The 16,781-nt window shown below is 46.4% G+C and overlaps 1 non-coding gene and 40 pseudogenes across 1 annotated transcript; all 41 read right to left on the reverse strand.

Annotated features, from left to right (window-relative positions):
• Positions 1-195: 195 nt before the first annotated feature.
• LOC140283474 (5S ribosomal RNA) lies at positions 196-314 on the reverse strand (annotated as a pseudogene).
• Positions 315-583: 269 nt separating this feature from the next.
• Positions 584-702, reverse strand: LOC140282611 (5S ribosomal RNA; annotated as a pseudogene).
• Positions 703-971: 269 nt separating this feature from the next.
• On the reverse strand, positions 972-1,090 carry LOC140297155 (5S ribosomal RNA; annotated as a pseudogene).
• A 269-nt stretch (positions 1,091-1,359) lies between these two features.
• Positions 1,360-1,478, reverse strand: LOC140296323 (5S ribosomal RNA; annotated as a pseudogene).
• A 269-nt stretch (positions 1,479-1,747) lies between these two features.
• On the reverse strand, positions 1,748-1,866 carry LOC140297105 (5S ribosomal RNA; annotated as a pseudogene).
• Positions 1,867-2,135: 269 nt separating this feature from the next.
• LOC140268631 (5S ribosomal RNA) lies at positions 2,136-2,254 on the reverse strand (annotated as a pseudogene).
• A 272-nt stretch (positions 2,255-2,526) lies between these two features.
• Positions 2,527-2,645, reverse strand: LOC140283485 (5S ribosomal RNA; annotated as a pseudogene).
• A 269-nt stretch (positions 2,646-2,914) lies between these two features.
• On the reverse strand, positions 2,915-3,033 carry LOC140299752 (5S ribosomal RNA; annotated as a pseudogene).
• Positions 3,034-3,302: 269 nt separating this feature from the next.
• Positions 3,303-3,421, reverse strand: LOC140297156 (5S ribosomal RNA; annotated as a pseudogene).
• Positions 3,422-3,690: 269 nt separating this feature from the next.
• On the reverse strand, positions 3,691-3,809 carry LOC140294000 (5S ribosomal RNA; annotated as a pseudogene).
• Positions 3,810-4,078: 269 nt separating this feature from the next.
• On the reverse strand, positions 4,079-4,197 carry LOC140290765 (5S ribosomal RNA; annotated as a pseudogene).
• Positions 4,198-4,466: 269 nt separating this feature from the next.
• LOC140292262 (5S ribosomal RNA) lies at positions 4,467-4,585 on the reverse strand (annotated as a pseudogene).
• Positions 4,586-4,854: 269 nt separating this feature from the next.
• Positions 4,855-4,973, reverse strand: LOC140307332 (5S ribosomal RNA; annotated as a pseudogene).
• Positions 4,974-5,242: 269 nt separating this feature from the next.
• On the reverse strand, positions 5,243-5,361 carry LOC140288940 (5S ribosomal RNA; annotated as a pseudogene).
• Positions 5,362-5,630: 269 nt separating this feature from the next.
• Positions 5,631-5,749, reverse strand: LOC140300582 (5S ribosomal RNA; annotated as a pseudogene).
• Positions 5,750-6,018: 269 nt separating this feature from the next.
• On the reverse strand, positions 6,019-6,142 carry LOC140270713 (5S ribosomal RNA; annotated as a pseudogene).
• Positions 6,143-6,411: 269 nt separating this feature from the next.
• LOC140289522 (5S ribosomal RNA) lies at positions 6,412-6,529 on the reverse strand (annotated as a pseudogene).
• A 269-nt stretch (positions 6,530-6,798) lies between these two features.
• LOC140270718 (5S ribosomal RNA) lies at positions 6,799-6,922 on the reverse strand (annotated as a pseudogene).
• Positions 6,923-7,579: 657 nt separating this feature from the next.
• Positions 7,580-7,698, reverse strand: LOC140291785 (5S ribosomal RNA; annotated as a pseudogene).
• Positions 7,699-7,967: 269 nt separating this feature from the next.
• On the reverse strand, positions 7,968-8,086 carry LOC140296607 (5S ribosomal RNA; annotated as a pseudogene).
• Positions 8,087-8,355: 269 nt separating this feature from the next.
• LOC140296238 (5S ribosomal RNA) lies at positions 8,356-8,474 on the reverse strand (annotated as a pseudogene).
• Positions 8,475-8,743: 269 nt separating this feature from the next.
• LOC140311495 (5S ribosomal RNA) lies at positions 8,744-8,862 on the reverse strand (annotated as a pseudogene).
• A 269-nt stretch (positions 8,863-9,131) lies between these two features.
• LOC140275920 (5S ribosomal RNA) lies at positions 9,132-9,250 on the reverse strand (annotated as a pseudogene).
• Positions 9,251-9,519: 269 nt separating this feature from the next.
• LOC140289442 (5S ribosomal RNA) lies at positions 9,520-9,638 on the reverse strand (annotated as a pseudogene).
• A 272-nt stretch (positions 9,639-9,910) lies between these two features.
• LOC140299984 (5S ribosomal RNA) lies at positions 9,911-10,029 on the reverse strand (annotated as a pseudogene).
• A 269-nt stretch (positions 10,030-10,298) lies between these two features.
• Positions 10,299-10,417, reverse strand: LOC140309866 (5S ribosomal RNA; annotated as a pseudogene).
• A 269-nt stretch (positions 10,418-10,686) lies between these two features.
• On the reverse strand, positions 10,687-10,805 carry LOC140292831 (5S ribosomal RNA; annotated as a pseudogene).
• A 269-nt stretch (positions 10,806-11,074) lies between these two features.
• LOC140273403 (5S ribosomal RNA) lies at positions 11,075-11,193 on the reverse strand (annotated as a pseudogene).
• Positions 11,194-11,462: 269 nt separating this feature from the next.
• On the reverse strand, positions 11,463-11,581 carry LOC140301939 (5S ribosomal RNA; annotated as a pseudogene).
• A 269-nt stretch (positions 11,582-11,850) lies between these two features.
• On the reverse strand, positions 11,851-11,969 carry LOC140271840 (5S ribosomal RNA; annotated as a pseudogene).
• Positions 11,970-12,626: 657 nt separating this feature from the next.
• LOC140289273 (5S ribosomal RNA) lies at positions 12,627-12,745 on the reverse strand (annotated as a pseudogene).
• Positions 12,746-13,017: 272 nt separating this feature from the next.
• Positions 13,018-13,136, reverse strand: LOC140303346 (5S ribosomal RNA; annotated as a pseudogene).
• A 269-nt stretch (positions 13,137-13,405) lies between these two features.
• LOC140298950 (5S ribosomal RNA) lies at positions 13,406-13,524 on the reverse strand. Its single transcript, XR_011914544.1, has one exon. It is a non-coding gene; the product is annotated as a 5S ribosomal RNA (ribosomal RNA).
• Positions 13,525-13,793: 269 nt separating this feature from the next.
• Positions 13,794-13,912, reverse strand: LOC140286176 (5S ribosomal RNA; annotated as a pseudogene).
• Positions 13,913-14,181: 269 nt separating this feature from the next.
• Positions 14,182-14,305, reverse strand: LOC140268362 (5S ribosomal RNA; annotated as a pseudogene).
• A 269-nt stretch (positions 14,306-14,574) lies between these two features.
• Positions 14,575-14,693, reverse strand: LOC140307967 (5S ribosomal RNA; annotated as a pseudogene).
• A 272-nt stretch (positions 14,694-14,965) lies between these two features.
• On the reverse strand, positions 14,966-15,084 carry LOC140295396 (5S ribosomal RNA; annotated as a pseudogene).
• Positions 15,085-15,353: 269 nt separating this feature from the next.
• LOC140312916 (5S ribosomal RNA) lies at positions 15,354-15,472 on the reverse strand (annotated as a pseudogene).
• A 269-nt stretch (positions 15,473-15,741) lies between these two features.
• LOC140311499 (5S ribosomal RNA) lies at positions 15,742-15,860 on the reverse strand (annotated as a pseudogene).
• Positions 15,861-16,132: 272 nt separating this feature from the next.
• On the reverse strand, positions 16,133-16,251 carry LOC140301177 (5S ribosomal RNA; annotated as a pseudogene).
• Positions 16,252-16,520: 269 nt separating this feature from the next.
• On the reverse strand, positions 16,521-16,639 carry LOC140295397 (5S ribosomal RNA; annotated as a pseudogene).
• Between the last annotated feature and the right edge of the window lie 142 nt (positions 16,640-16,781).

The following is a 16,781-nucleotide window of genomic DNA, read 5'->3' on the forward strand; positions in this document are numbered from 1 at the left end:
GAAAGGCTGACTTGTAGTGGGCACATCTTCTTCCCTGATGTGATTATTCTCTGCAGCTGAAATTGAGACTCTCAGATCACTTCGTGTCTGCCAACAAAGAAGCAGCAGCAGCTGAAGATGACCAACTTCCTCATGTGTCACAGGGTGATCAGACGTTGCAACAAAAGACATGCAGGTGGTCGAGAGAAGACAAAAAGCTTACAGCTCCTGGTATTCCCAAGCTGTCTCCCATTTAAGTACTAACCAGGCCCAACCCTCCTTAGCTACCGAGATCAGACGAGGTCGGGCATGTTCAGGGTGGTGTGGCCGTAAGCAACAATGTCTGTGACAAATGTGCATTATATAGGTACTGGAATCATACGGTTCCTCTATGTAACCAGATAATTGCCGAGAAAGGCAGACTTGTAGTGGGCAAATCTTCTTCCCTCATGTGATCATTCTCTGCAGCTGAAACTGAGACTCTCAGATCACTTCGTGTCTGCCAACAAAGCAGCAGCAGCTGAAAATGACCAACTTCCTCATGTGTCACAGGGTGATCAGACGTTGCAACAAAAGACATGCAGGTGGTCGAGAGAAGAGAAAAAGCTTACAGCACCTGGTATTCCCAAGAGGTCTTCCATCCAAGTACTAACCACGCCCAACACTCCTTGGCTTCCGAGATCAGACGAGGTCGGGCATGTTCAGGGTGGTGTGGCCGTAAGCAACAATGTCTCTGACAAATGTGCATTATATAGGTACTGGAATCATACGGTTCCTCTATGCAACCAGATCATTTCCGAGAAAGGCTGACTTGTAGTGGGCACATCTTCTTCCCTGACGTGATTATTCTCTGCAGCTGAAACTGAGACTCTCAGATCACTTTGTGTCTGCCAACAAAGCAGCAGTAGCTGAAGATGACCAACTTCCTCATGTGTCACAGGGTGATCAGACGTTGCAACAAAAGACATGCAGGTGGTAGAGAGAAGAGAAAAAGCTTACAGCACCTGGTATTCCCAGAGAGTTTACCATCCAAGTACTAACCAGGCCAAAACCTGCTTGGCTTCCGAGATCAGACGTGGTCACGCATTTTCAGGGTGGTGTGGCCGTAATTAACCACAACTGTGACAAATGTGCATTATAAAGGTACTGGAATCATACAGTTCCTCTATGTAACCAGATAATTGCCGAGAAAAGCTGATAAGTAGTGGGCACATCTTCTTCCCTGACGTGATTATTCTCTCGAGCTGAAACTGAGACTCTCAGATCACTTCGTGTCTGCCAACAAAGCAGCAGAAGCTGAAAATGACCAACTTCCTCATGTGTCACAGGGTGATCAGACGTTGCAACAAAAGACATGCAGGTGGTAGAGAGAAGAGAAGAAGCTTACAGCACCTGGTATTCCGAAGCAGTCTCCCATCCAAGTACTAAGCAGGCTCAACCCTGTTTTGCTTCCGAGATCACACGAGGTTGGGCATATTCAGGGTGGTGTGGCCGTAAGTAACAATGTCTGTGACAAATGTGCATTATAGAGGTACTGGAATCATACGGTTCCTCTATGCAACCAGATAATTGCCAAGAAAGGCTAACTTGTAGTGGGCACATCTTCTTCCCTGACGTGATTATTCTCTGCAGCTGAAATTGAGACTCTCAGATCACTTCGTGTCTGCCAACAAAGCAGCAGCAGCTGAAGATGACCAACTTCCTCATGTGTCACAGGGCGATCAGACCTTGCAACAAAATACATGCAGGTGGTAGAGAGAAGAGAAAAAGCTTAAAGCACCTGGCATTCCCAAGGGGTCTCCCATTCAAGTACTAACCAGGTCCAACCCTGCTTGGGTTCCAAGATCAGACAAGGTCAGACATATTCAGGGTGGTTTGGCCGTAAGTAACAATCTCCGTGACAAATGTGCATTATATAGGCAATGGAATCATACACTTCCTCTATGTAACCAGATAATTGCCGAGAAAGGCTGATATGTAGTGGGCACATCTTCTTCCCTGACGTGATAATTCTCTCCAGCTGAAAATTAGAGTCTCAGATCACTTTGTGTCTGCCAACAAAGCAGCAGCAGCTGAAGATGACCAACTTCCTCATGTGTCAAAGGGTGATCAGACGTTGCAACAAAAGACATGCAGGTGGTAGAGAGAAGAGAAAAAGCTTACAGCACCTGGTATTCCCAAGCAGTCTCCCATCTAAGTACTAACCAGGCCCAAACCTGCTTGACTTCCAAGATCAGACGAGGTCGAGCTTATTCAGGGTGGTGTGGCCGTAAGCAACAATATCTGTGACAAATGTGCATTATATAGGTACTGGAATCATACACTTCCTCTATGTAACCAGATAATTGCCGAGAAAGGCTGACTTGTAGTGGGCACATCTTCTTCCCTGATGTGATTATTCTCTGCAGCTGAAATTGAGACTCTCAGATCACTTCGTGTCTGCCAACAAAGAAGCAGCAGCAGCTGAAGATGACCAACTTCCTCATGTGTCACAGGGTGATCAGACGTTGCAACAAAAGACATGCAGGTGGTCGAGAGAAGACAAAAAGCTTACAGCTCCTGGTATTCCCAAGCTGTCTCCCATTTAAGTACTAACCAGGCCCAACCCTCCTTAGCTACCGAGATCAGACGAGGTCGGGCATGTTCAGGGTGGTGTGGCCGTAAGCAACAATGTCTGTGACAAATGTGCATTATATAGGTACTGGAATCATACGGTTCCTCTATGTAACCAGATAATTGCCGAGAAAGGCAGACTTGTAGTGGGCAAATCTTCTTCCCTCATGTGATCATTCTCTGCAGCTGAAACTGAGACTCTCAGATCACTTCGTGTCTGCCAACAAAGCAGCAGCAGCTGAAAATGACCAACTTCCTCATGTGTCACAGGGTGATCAGACGTTGCAACAAAAGACATGCAGGTGGTCGAGAGAAGAGAAAAAGCTTACAGCACCTGGTATTCCCAAGAGGTCTTCCATCCAAGTACTAACCAGGCCCAACACTCCTTGGCTTCCGAGATCAGACGAGGTCGGGCATGTTCAGGGTGGTGTGGCCGTAAGCAACAATGTCTCTGACAAATGTGCATTATATAGGTACTGGAATCATACGGTTCCTCTATGCAACCAGATCATTTCCGAGAAAGGCTGACTTGTAGTGGGCACATCTTCTTCCCTGACGTGATTATTCTCTGCAGCTGAAACTGAGACTCTCAGATCACTTTGTGTCTGCCAACAAAGCAGCAGTAGCTGAAGATGACCAACTTCCTCATGTGTCACAGGGTGATCAGACGTTGCAACAAAAGACATGCAGGTGGTAGAGAGAAGAGAAAAAGCTTACAGCACCTGGTATTCCCAGAGAGTTTACCATCCAAGTACTAACCAGGCCAAAACCTGCTTGGCTTCCGAGATCAGACGTGGTCACGCATTTTCAGGGTGGTGTGGCCGTAATTAACCACAACTGTGACAAATGTGCATTATAAAGGTACTGGAATCATACAGTTCCTCTATGTAACCAGATAATTGCCGAGAAAAGCTGATAAGTAGTGGGCACATCTTCTTCCCTGACGTGATTATTCTCTCGAGCTGAAACTGAGACTCTCAGATCACTTCGTGTCTGCCAACAAAGCAGCAGAAGCTGAAGATGACCAACTTCCTCATGTGTCACAGGGTGATCAGACGTTGCAACAAAAGACATGCAGGTGGTAGAGAGAAGAGAAAAAGCTTACAGCACCTCGTATTCCCAAGAGGTCTTCCATCCAAGTACAAACCAGGCCCAACTGTGCTTGGCTTCCGAGATCAGACGAGGTCGGGCATGTTCAGGGTTGTGTGGCCGTAAGCAACAATGTCTCTGACAAATGTGCATTATATAGGTACTGGAATCATACGGTTCCTCTATGCACCCAGATAATTGCTGAGAAAGGCTGATGTGTAGTGGGCACATCTTCTTCCTTGACGTGATTATTCTCTTCAGCTGAAACTGAGACTCTCAGATCACTTCGTGTCTGCCAACAAAGCAGCAGCAGCTGAAGATGACCAACTTCCTCATGTGTCAGAGGGCGATCAGACCTTGCAACAAAATACATGCAGGTGGTAGAGAGAAGAGAAAAAGCTTACAGCACCTGGTATTCCCAAGCGGTCTCTCATCAAAGTACTAACCAGGCCCAACCCTCCTTGGCTTCTGAGATCACACGAGATTGGGCATATTCAGGGTGGTTTGGCCGTAAGCAACAATCTCTGTGACAAATGTGCATTATATAGGCAATGGAATCATATGGTTCCTCTATGTAACAAGATAATTGCCGAAAAAGTCTGATATATAGTGGGCACATCTTGTTCCCTGACGTGATAATTTTCTCCAGCTGAAAATGAGACTCTCAGATCACTTTGTGTCTGCCAACAAAGCAGCAGCAGCTGAAGATGACCAACTTCCTCATGTGTCACAGGGTGATCAGACGTTGCAACAAAAGACATGCAGGTGGTAGAGAGAAGAGAAGAAGCTTACAGCACCTGATAATCCCAAGCTGTCTCCCATCCAAGTACTAACCAAGCACAACCCTGCTTGGCTTCCGAGATCAGACGAGGTCGGGCATATTCAGGGTGGTGTGGCCGTAAGCAACAATGTCTGTGACAAATGTAAATTGTATAGGTACTGGAATCATACGTTTCCTCTATATAACCAGATAATTGCAGAGAAAGGCTGATAAATAGTGGGCACATCTTCTTCCCTGACGTGATTATTCTCTCCAGCTGAAAATGAGACTCTCAGATCACTTCGTGTCTGCCAACAAAGCAGCAGCAGCTGAAGATGACCAACTTCCTCATGTGTCAGAGGGCGATCAGACGTTGCAACAAAATACATGCAGGTGGTAGAGAGAAGAGAAAAAGCTTACAGCACCTGGCATTCCCAAGGGGTCTCCCATTCAAGTACTAACCAGGCCCAACCCTGCTTGGGTTCCGAGATCAGTCGAGGTCGGGCATATTCAGGGTGGTGTGGCCGTAAGTAACAATGTCTGTGAAAAATGTGCATTATATAAGTACTGGAATCATACGGTTCCTCTATGTAACCAGATAATTGCTGAGAAAGGCTGATGTGTAGTTGGCACATCTTCTTCCCTGACGTGATTATTCTCTTCAGCTGAAACTGAGACTCTCAGATCACTTCGTGTCTTCCAACAAAGCAGCAGCAGCTGAAGATGGCCAACTTTCTCATGTGTCACAGGGTGATCAGACGTTGCAACAAAAGACATGCAGGTGGTAGAGAGAAGAGAAAAAGCTTACAGCACCTGGTATTCCCAAGCAGTCTCCCATTAAAGTACTAACCAGGCCCAACCCTCCTTGGCTTCCGAGATCAGACGAGGTCGGGCTTATTCAGGGTGGTGTAGCCGTAAGGAACAACTTCTGTGACAAATGTGCATTATATAGGTACTGGAATCATACAATTCCTCTATGTAACCAGATAATTGATGAGAAAGGCTGACTTGTTATGGGCACATCTTCTTCCCTGATGTGATTATTCTCTGCAGCTGAAACTGAGACTCTCAGATCACTTCGTGTCTGCCAACAAAGCAGCAGAAGCTGAAGATGACCAACTTCCTCATGTGTCATAGGGGGATCAGACGTTGCAACAAAAGACATGCAGGTGGTCGAGAGAAGACAAAAAGCTTACAGCTCCTGGTATTCCCAAGCGGTCTCCCATTTAAGTACTAACCAGGCCCAACCCTCCTTGGCTTCCGAGATCAGACGAGGTCGGGCATGTTCAGGGTGGTGTGGCCGTAAGCAACATGGTCTGTGACAAATGTGCATTATATAGGTACTGGAATCATACGGTTCCTCTATGTAACCAGATAATTGCCGAGAAAGGCTGACTTGTAGTGGGCACATCTTCTTGCCTGATGTGATTATTCTCTGCAGCTGAAACTGAGACTCTCAGATCACTTTGTGTCTGCCAACAAAGCAGCAGCAGCTGAAGATGACCAACTTCCTCATGTGTCACAGGGTGATCAGACGTTGCAACAAAAGACATGCAGGTGGTAGAGAGAAGAGAAAAAGCTTACAGCACCTGGTATTCCCAAGCAGTCTCCCACCCAAGTACTAACCAGGCACAACCCCGCTTGGCTTCCGAGATCGGACGAGGTCGGGCATATTATATTCAGGGTGGTGTGGCCGTAAGCGACAATCTCTGTGACAAATGTGCATTATATAGGTACTGGAATCATACGGTTCCTCTATGTAACCAGATAATTGCAGAGAAAGGCTTATGTGTAGTGGGCACATCTTCTTCCCTGACGTGATTATTCTCTGCAGCTGAAACTGAGACTCTCAGATCACTTCGTGTCTGCCAACAAAGCAGCAGAAGCTGAAGATGACCAACTTCCTCATGTGTCACAGGGTGATCAGACGTTGCAACAAAAGACATTCAGGTGGTCCAGAGAAGAGATAAAGCTTACAGCACCTGGTATTCCCAAGCAGTCTCCCACCCAAGTACTAACCAGGCCAACCGTGCTTGGCTTCCGAGATCAGACGAGGTCAGGCATGTTCAGGGTGGTGTGGCCGTAAGCGACAATCTCTGTGACAAATGTGCATTATATAGGTACTGGAATCATACGGTTCCTCTATGTAACCAGATAATTGATGAGAAAGGCTGACTTGTTATGGGCACATCTTCTTCCCTGATGTGATTATTCTCTGCAGCTTAAACTGAGACTCTCAGATCACTTCGTGTCTGCCAACAAAGCAGCAGCAGCTGAAGATGACCAACTTCCTCATGTGTCACAGGGGGATCAGACGTTGCAACAAAAGACATGCAGGTGGTAGAGAGAAGAGAAAAAGCTTACAGCACCTGGTATTCCCAAGCAGTCTCCCACCCAAGTACTAACCAGGCACAACCCCGCTTGGCTTCCGAGATCGGACGAGGTCGGGCATATTATATTCAGGGTGGTGTGGCCGTAAGCGACATGGTCTGTGACAAATGTGCATTATATAGGTACTGGAATCATACGGTTCCTCTATGTAACCAGATAATTGCCGAGAAAGGCTGACTTGTAGTGGGCACATCTTCTTCCCTGATGTGATTATTCTCTGCAGCTGAAACTGAGACTCTCAGATCACTTCGTGTCTGCCAACAAAGTAGCAGAAGCTGAAGATGACAAACTTCCTCATGTGTCACAGGGTGATCAGATGTTGCAACAAAAGACATGCAGGTGGTAGAGAGAAGAGAAAAAGCTTACAGCACCTGGTATTCCCAAGCAGTCTCCCATTGAAGTACAAACCAGTCCCAACCCTGCTTGGCTTCCAGGTTAAGACAAGGTGGGGCTTATTCAGGGTGGTGTGGCGGTAAGCAACAATATTTGTTACAAATGTGAATTATATAGGTACTGGAATCATACACTTCCTCTATGAAACCAGATAATTGCCGAGAAAGGCTGATGTGTAGTGGGCATATCATCTTCTCTGATGTGATCATTCTCTTCAGCTGAAACCGAGACTCTCAGATCACTTTGTGTCTGCCAACACAGCAGCAGCAGCTGAAGATGACCAACTTCCTCATGTGTCACAGGGTGATCAGACGTTGCAACAAAACACATGCAGGTGGTAGAGAGAAGAGAAAAAGCTTACAGCACCTGGTATTCCCAAGCTGTCTCCCACCCAAGTACTAAACAGGCCCAACACTGCTTGGCTTCCGAGATCAGACGAGGTCAGGCAAATTCAGGGTGGTGTGGCCGTAAGTAACAATGTCTGTGACAAATGTGCATTATATAAGTACAGGAATCATACGGTTCCTCTATGTAACCAGATAATTGATGAGAACGGCTGATGTGTAGTGGGCACATCTTCTTCCCTGACGTGATTATTCTCTTCAGCTGAAACTGAGACTCTCAGATCACTTCGTGTCTTCCAACAAAGCAGCAGCAGCTGAAGATGACCAACTTCTTCACGTGTCACAGGGTGATCAGACGTTGCAACAAAAGACATGCAGGTGGTAGAGAGAAGAGAAAAAGCTTACAGCACATGGTATTCCCAAGCTGTCTCCCATCCAAGTACTAACCAGGTACAACCCTGCTTGGCGTCCGAGATCAGACAAGGTCGGGCTTATTCAGGGTGGTGTGGCCGTAAGCAACAATGTCTCTGACAAATGTGCATTATATAGGTACTGGAATCATACGGTTCCTCTATGCAACCAGATAATTGCCGAGAAAGGCTTATGTGTAGCGGGCAAATCATCTTCTCTGATGTGATCATTCTCTGCAACTGAAACTGAGACTCTCAGATCACTTCGTGTCTGCCAACAAAGCAGCAGCAGCTGAAGATGACCATCTTCCTCATGTGTCACAGGGTGATCAGACGTTGCAACAAAAGACATGCAGGTGGTAGAGAAAAGAGAAGAAGCTTACAGCACCTGGTATTCCCAAGCAGTCTCCCATCCAAGTACTAAGCAGGCTCAACCCTGTTTGGCTTCCGAGATCACACGAGGTTGGGCAAATTCAGGGTGGTGTGGCCGTAAGGAACAATTTCTGTGACAAATGTGCATTATATAAGTACTGGAATCATACACTTCCTCTATGTAACCAGATAATTTCCGAGAAAGGCTCACTTGTTATGGGCACATCTTCTTCCCTGATGTGATCATTCTCTGCAGCTGAAACTGAGACTCTCAGATCACTTCGTGTCTGCCAACAAAGCAGCAGCAGCTGAAGATGACCAACTTCCTCATGTGTCACAGGGTGATCAGACGTTGCAACAAAAGACATGCAGGTTGTAGAGAGAAGAGAAAAAGCTTACAGCACCTGGTATTCCCAAGAGGTCTTCCATCCAAGTACTAACCAGGCCCAACCCTCCTTGGCTTCCAAGATCAGACGAGGTCGGGCATATTCAGGGTGGTGCGGCCGTAAGCAACAATAGCTGTGACAAATGTGCATTATATAGGTACTGGAATCATACACTTCTTCTATGTAACCAGATAATTGCCGAGAAAGGCTGATAAGTAGTGGGCACATCTTCTTCCCTGACGTGATTATTCTCTCGAGCTGAAACTGAGACTCTCAGATCACTTTGTGTCTGCCAACAAAGCAGCAGAAGCTGAAGATGACCAACTTCCTCATGTGTCACAGGGTGATCAGACATTGCAACAAAAGACATGCAGGTGGTAGAGAGAAGAGAAAAAGCTTACAACACCTGGTATTCCGAAGAGGTCTTCCATCCAAGTACAAACCAGGCCCAACCCTGCTTGGCTTCCGAGATCAGACGAGGTCGGGCATGTTCAGGGTTGTGTGGCCGTAAGCAACAATGTCTCTGACAAATGTGCATTATATAGGTACTGGAATCATACGGTTCCTCTATGCACCCAGATAATTGCAGAGAAAGGCTGATGTGTAGCGGGCATATCATCTTCTCTGATGTGATCATTCTCTGCAACTGAAACTGAGACTCTCAGATCACTTCGTGTCAGCCAACAAAGCAGCAGCAGCTGAAGATGACCAACTTCCTCATGTGTCACAGGGTGATCAGACGTTGCAACAAAAGACATGCAGGTGGTAGAGAGAAGAGAAAAAGCTTACAGCACCTGGTATTCCCAAGAGGTCTTCCATCCAAGTACTAACCACGCCCAACCCTCCTTGGCTTCCAAGATCAGACGAGGTCGGGCATATTCAGGGTGGTGCGGCCGTAAGCAACAATAGCTGTGACAAATGTGCATTATATAGGTACTGGAATCATACACTTCTTCTATGTAACCAGATAATTGCAGAGAAAGGCTGACTTGTAGTGGGCACATCTTCTTCCCTGATGTGATTATTCTCTGCAGCTGAAACTGAGACTCTCAGATCACTTCGTGTCTGCCAACAAAGAAGCAGCAGCTGCTGAAGATGACCAACTTCCTCATGTGTCACAGGATGATCAGACGTTGCAAGAAAAGACATGCAGGTGGTAGAGAGAAGAGAAGAAGCTTACAGCACCTGGTATTCCCAAGCAGTCTCCCATCCAAGTACTAAGCAGGCTCAACCCTGCTTGGCTTCCGAGATCAGACGAGGTCGGGCATGTTCAGGGTGGTGTGGCCGTAAGCAACAATGTCTCTGACAAATGTGCATTATATAGGTACTGGAATCATACGGTTCCTCTATGCAACCAGATAATTGCCGAGAAAGGCTGATGTGTAGCGGGCATATCATCTTCTCTGATGTGATCATTCTCTTCAGCTGAAACTGAGACTCTCAGATCACTTCGTGTCTGCCAACAAAGCAGCAGAAGCTGAAGATGACCAACTTCCTCATGTGTCACAGGGTGATCAGACGTTGCAACAAAAGACATGCAGGTGGTAGAGAGAAGATAAAAAGCTTAAGGCACCTGGTATTCCCAAGCGGTCTCCCATCCAAGTACTAACCAGGCCCAACCGTGCTTGGCTTCCAAGATCAGACGAGGTTGGGCATATTCAGGGTGGTGTGGCCGTAAGTAACAATGTCTGTGACAAATGTGCATTATATAGGTACTGGAATCATACGGTTCCTCTATGCAACCATATAATTGCCAAGAAAGGCTGATATGTAGTGGGCACATCTTGTTCCCTGACGTGATCATTTTCTCCAGCTGAAAATGAGACTCTAAGATCACTTCGTGTCTGCCAACAAAGCAGCAGAAAATGAAGATGACCAACTTCCTCATGTGTCACAGGGTGATCAGACGTTGCAACAAAAGACATGCAGGTGGTTGAGAGAAGAGAAAAAGCTTACATCACCTGATAATCCCAAGCGGTCTCCCATCCAAGTACTAACCAGGCCCAACCGTGCTTGGCTTCCGAGATCAGACGAGGTCAGGCATGTTCCGGGTGGTGTGGCCGTAAGCAGCAATGTCTCTGACAAATGTGCATTATATAGGTACTGGAATCATACGGTTCCTCTATGCAACCAGATAATTGCCGAGAAAAGCTGATGTGTAGCGGGTAAATCATCTTCTCTGATGTGATCATTCTCTGCAACTGAAACTGAGACTCTCAGATCACTTTGTGTCTGCCAACAAAGCAGCAGCAGCTGAAGATGACCAACTTCCTCATGTGTCACAGGGCGATCAGACGTTGCAACAAAAGACATGCAGGTGGTAGAGAGAAGAGAAAAAGCTTACAGCACCTGGTATTCCCAAGCGGTCTCTCATCAAAGTACTAACCAGGCCCAACCCTCCTTGGCTTCTGAGATCAAACGAGGTCAGACATATTCAGGGTGGTTTGGCCGTAAGCAACAATCTCTGTGACAAATGTGCATTATATAGGCAATGGAATCATATGGTTCCTCTATGTAACAAGATAATTGCCGAAAAAGGCTGATATATAGTGGGCACATCTTGTTCCCTGACGTGATAATTTTCTCCAGCTGAAAATGAGACTCTAAGATCACTTCGTGTCTGCCAACAAAGCAGCAGCAGCTGAAGATGACCAACTTCCTCATGTGTCACAGGGTGATCAGACGTTGCAACAAAAGACATGCAGGTGGTTGAGAGAAGAGAAAAAGCTTACAGCACCTGGTATTCCCAAGCGGTCTCCCATCCAAGTACTAACCAGGCCCAACCCTGGTTGGCTTCCAAGATCAGACGAGGTTGGGCATATTCCGGGTGGTGTGGCCGTAAGTAACAATGTTTGTGACAAATGTGCATTATATAGGTACTGGAATCATACGGTTCCTCTATGCAACCATATAATTGCCAAGAAAGGCTGATATGTAGTGGGCACATCTTGTTCCCTGACGTGATAATTTTCTCCAGCTGAAAATGAGACTTTAAGATCACTTCGTGTCTGCCAACAAAGCAGCAGAAAATGAAGATGACCAACTTCCTCATGTGTCACAGGGTGATCAGACGTTGCAACAAAAGACATGCAGGTGGTTGAGAGAAGAGAAAAAGCTTACAGCACCTGATAATCCCAAGCGGTCTCCCATCCAAGTACTAACCAGGCACAACCCTGCTTGGCTTTCGAGATCAGACGAGGTCGGGCATATTCAGGGTGGTGTGGCCGTAAGCAACAATGTCTCTGACAAATGTAAATTGTATAGGTACTGGAATCAAACGTTTCCTCTATATAACCAGATAATTGAAGAGAAAGGCTGATAAATAGTGGACACATCTTCTTCCCTGACGTGATTATTCTCTCCAGCTGAAAATGAGACTCTCAGATCACTTCGTGTCTGCCAACAAAGCAGCAGCAGCTGAAGATGACCAACTTCCTCATGTGTCACAGGGCGATCAGACGTTGCAACAAAATACATGCAGGTGGTAGAGAGAAGAGAAAAAGATTACATCACCTGGTATTCCCAAGCGGTGTCCCATCAAAGTACTAACCAGAACCAGCCCTCCTTGGCTTCCGAGATCAGACAAGGTCAGACATATTCAGGGTGGTTTGTCCGTAAGTAACAATCTCTGTGACAAATGTGCATTATATAGGCAATGGAATCATACACTTCCTCTATGTAACCAGATAATTGCCGAGAAAGGCTGATATCTAGTGGGCACATCTTCTTCCCTGACGTGATAATTCTCTCCAGCTGAAAATGAGACTCTCAGATCACTTTGTGTCTGCCAACAAAGCAGCAGCAGCTGAAGATGACCAACTTCCTCATGTGTCACAGGGTGATCAGACGTTGCAACAAAAGACATGCAGGTGGTAGAGAGAAGAGAAAAAGCTTACAGCACCTGGTATTCCCAAGCAGTCTTCCATCCAAGTACTAACCAGGCCCAAACCTGCTTGACTTCCAAGATCAGACAAGGTCGGGCTTATTCAGGGTGGTGTGGCCGTAAGCAACAATATCTGTGACAAATGTGCATTATATAGGTACTGGAATCATACACTTCCTCTATGTAACCAGATAATTGCCCAGAAAGGCTGACTTGTAGTGGGCACATCTTCTTCCCTGATGTGATTATTCTCTGCAGCTGAAATTGACACTCTCAGATCACTTCGTGTCTGCCAACAAAGACGCAAAAGCAGCTGAAGATGACCAACTTCCTCATGTGTCACAGGAGGATCAGACGTTGCCACAAAAGACATGAAGGTGGTAGAGAGTAGAGAAGAAGCTTACAGCACCTGGTATTCCCAAGTGGTCTCCCATGCAAGTACTAACCAGGCCCAACCCTGCTTGGCTTCCAAGATCAGACGAGGTCAGGCATGTTCCGGGTGGTGTGGCCGTAAGCAGCAATGTCTCTGACAAATGTGCATTATATAGGTACTGGAATCATACGGTTCCTCTATGCAACCAGATAATTGCCGAGAAAGGCTGATGTGTAGCGGGTAAATCATCTTCTCTGATGTGATCATTCTCTGCAACTGAAACTGAGACTCTCAGATCACTTCATGTCTGCCAACAAAGCAGCAGCAGCTGAAGATGACCAACTTCCTCATGTGTCACAGGGTGATCAGACGTTGCAACAAAAGACATGCAGGTGGTTGAGAGAAGAGAAAAAGCTTACAGCACCTGGTATTCCCAAGCGGTCTCCCATCCAAGTACTAACCAGGCCCAACCCTGCTTGGCTTCCAAGATCAGACGAGGTTGGGCATATTCCGGGTGGTGTGGCCGTAAGTAACAATGTTTGTGACAAATGTGCATTATATAGGTACTGGAATCATACGGTTCCTCTATGCAACCATATAATTGCCAAGAAAGGCTGATATGTAGTGGGCACATCTTGTTCCCTGACGTGATAATTTTCTCCAGCTGAAAATGAGACTTTAAGATCACTTCGTGTCTGCCAACAAAGCAGCAGCAGCTGAAGATGACCAACTTCCTCATGTGTCACAGGGTGATCAGACGTTTCAACAAAAGACATGCAGGTGGTAGAGAGAAGAGAAAAAGCTTACAGCACCTGGTATTCGCAAGCGGTCTCCCATTCAAGAACTAACCAGGCCCAACCCTGCTTGGCTTCCGAGATCAGACGAGGTCGAGCTTATTCAGGGTGGTGTGGCGGTAAGCAACAATATCTGGTACAAATGTGTATTATATAGGTACTGGAATCATACAGTTCCTCTATGTAACCAGATAATTGCCGAGAAAGGCTGATGTGTAGTGGGCATATCTTCTTCCCTGATGTGATTATTCTCTGCAGCTGAAACTGAGACTCTCAGATCACTTTGTGTCTGCCAACAAAGCAGCAGCAGCTGAAGATGACCAACTTCCTCATGTGTCACAGGGTGATCAGATGTTACAACAAAAGACATGCAGGTGGTAGAGAGAAGAGAAAAAGCTTACAGCACCTGGTATTCCCAAGCAGTCTCCCACCCAAGTACTAACCAGGCACAACCCTGCTTGGCTTCCGAGATCAGACGAGGTCGGGCATATTATATTCAGGGTGGTGTGGCCGTAAGCGACAATCTCTGTGACAAATGTGTATTATATAGGTACTGGAATCATACACTTCCTCTATGTAACCAGATAATTGCCGAGAAAGGCTGACTCTTAGTGGGCACATCTTCCTTCTTGATGTGATCATTCTCTTCAGCTGAAACTGAGACTCTCAGATCACTTCGTGTCTGCCAACAAAGCAGCAGAAGCTGAAGATGACCAACTTCCTCATGTGTCACAGGGTGATCAGACATTGCAACAAAAGACATGCAGGTTGTAGAGAGAAGAGAAAAAGCTTACAGCACCTGGTATTCGCAAGCGGTCTCCCATTCAAGAACTAACCAGGCCCAACCCTGCTTGGCTTCCGAGATCAGACGAGGTCGAGCTTATTCAGGGTGGTGTGGCTGTAAGCAACAATATCTGGTACAAATGTGTATTATATAGGTACTGGAATCATACACTTCCTCTATGTAACCAGATAATTGCCGAGAAAGGCTGACTCTTAGTGGGCACATCTTCCTCCTTGATGTGATTATTCTCTGGAGCTGAAACTGAGACTCTCAGATCACTTCATGTCTGCCAACAAAGCAGCAGCAGCAGCTGAAGATGATCAACTTCCTCATGTGTCACAGGGTGATCAGACGTTGCAACAAAAGACATGCAGGTTGTAGAGAGAAGAGAAAAAGCTTACAGCAAATGGTATTTTCAAGCGGTCTCCCACCCAAGTACTAACCAGAACCAACCCTGCTTGGCTTCCGAGATCAGACGAGGTCAGGCATATTGAGGGTGGTGTGGCCGTAAGCAACAATGTCTGTGACAAATGTGCATTATATAAGTACAGGAATCATACGGTTCCTCTATGTAACCAGATAATTGCTGAGAAAGGCTGATGTGTAGTGGGCACATCATCTTCCCTGACGTGATTATTCTCTTCAGCTGAAACTGAGACTCTCAGATCACTTCGTGTCTTCCAACAAAGCAGCAGCAGCTGAAGATGACCAACTTCCTCATGTGTCACAGGGTGATCAGACGTTGCAACAAAAGACATGCAGGTTGTAGAGAGAAGAGAAAACGCTTACAGCACCTGGTATTCCCAAGCAGTCTCCCATTGAAGTACTAACCAGGCCCAACCCTCCTTAGCTTCCGAGATCAGACGAGGTCGGGCATATTCAGGGTGGTGTGGCCGTAAGGAACAATTTCTGTGACAAATGTGCATTATATAAGTACTGGAATCATACACTTCCTCTATGTAACCAGATAATTTCCGAGAAAGGCTCACTTGTTATGGGCACATCTTCTTCCCTGATGTGATCATTCTCTGCAGCTGAAACTGAGACTCTCAGATCACTTCGTGTCTGCCAACAAAGCAGCAGCAGCTGAAGATGACCAACTTCCTCATGTGTCACAGGGTGATCAGACGTTGCAACAAAAGACATGCAGGTGGTAGAGAGAAGAGAAAAAGCTTACAGCACCTGGTATTCCCAAGAGGTCTTCCATCCAAGTACTAACCAGGCCCAACCCTCCTTGGCTTCCAAGATCAGACGAGGTCGGGCATATTCAGGGTGGTGCGGCCGTAAGCAACAATAGCTGTGACAAATGTGCATTATATAGGTACTGGAATCATACACTTCTTCTATGTAACCAGATAATTGCAGAGAAAGGCTGACTTGTAGTGGGCACATCTTCTTCCCTGATGTGATTATTCTCTGCAGCTGAAACTGAGACTCTCAGATCACTTCGTGTCTAACAACAAAGAAGCAGCAGCTGCTGAAGATGACCAACTTCCTCATGTGTCACAGGATGATCAGACGTTGCAACAAAAGACATGCAGGTGGTAGAGAGAAGAGAAGAAGCTTACAGCACCTGGTATTCCCAAGTAGTCTCCCATCCAAGTACTAAGCAGGCTCAACCCTGCTTGGCTTCCGAGATCAGACGAGGTCGGGCATGTTCAGGGTGGTGTGGCCGTAAGCAACAATGTCTCTGACAAATGTGCATTATATAGGTACTGGAATCATACGGTTCCTCTATGCAACCAGATAATTGCCGAGAAAGGCTGATAAGTAGTGGGCACATCTTCTTCCCTGACGTGATTATTCTCTCGAGCTGAAACTGAGACTCTCAGATCACTTTGTGTCTGCCAACAAAGCAGCAGAAGCTGAAGATGACCAACTTCCTCATGTGTCACAGGGTGATCAGACATTGCAACAAAAGACATGCAGGTTGTAGAGAGAAGAGAAAAAGCTTACAGCAAATGGTATTTTCAAGCGGTCTCCCACCCAAGTACTAACCAGAACCAACCCTGCTTGGCTTCCGAGATCAGACGAGGTCAGGCATATTGAGGGTGGTGTGGCCGTAAGCAACAATGTCTGTGACAAATGTGCATTATATAAGTACAGGAATCATACGGTTCCTCTATGTAACCAGATAATTGCTGAGAAAGGCTGATGTGTAGTGGGCACATCATCTTCCCTGACGTGATTATTCTCTTCAGCTGAAACTG

Source organism: Leuresthes tenuis, unplaced genomic scaffold, assembly GCF_036924035.1.
Source record: "Leuresthes tenuis unplaced genomic scaffold, fLeuTen1.0.hap1 SCAF_1, whole genome shotgun sequence".
Classification (NCBI taxonomy): Eukaryota; Metazoa; Chordata; class Actinopteri; order Atheriniformes; family Atherinopsidae; genus Leuresthes; species Leuresthes tenuis.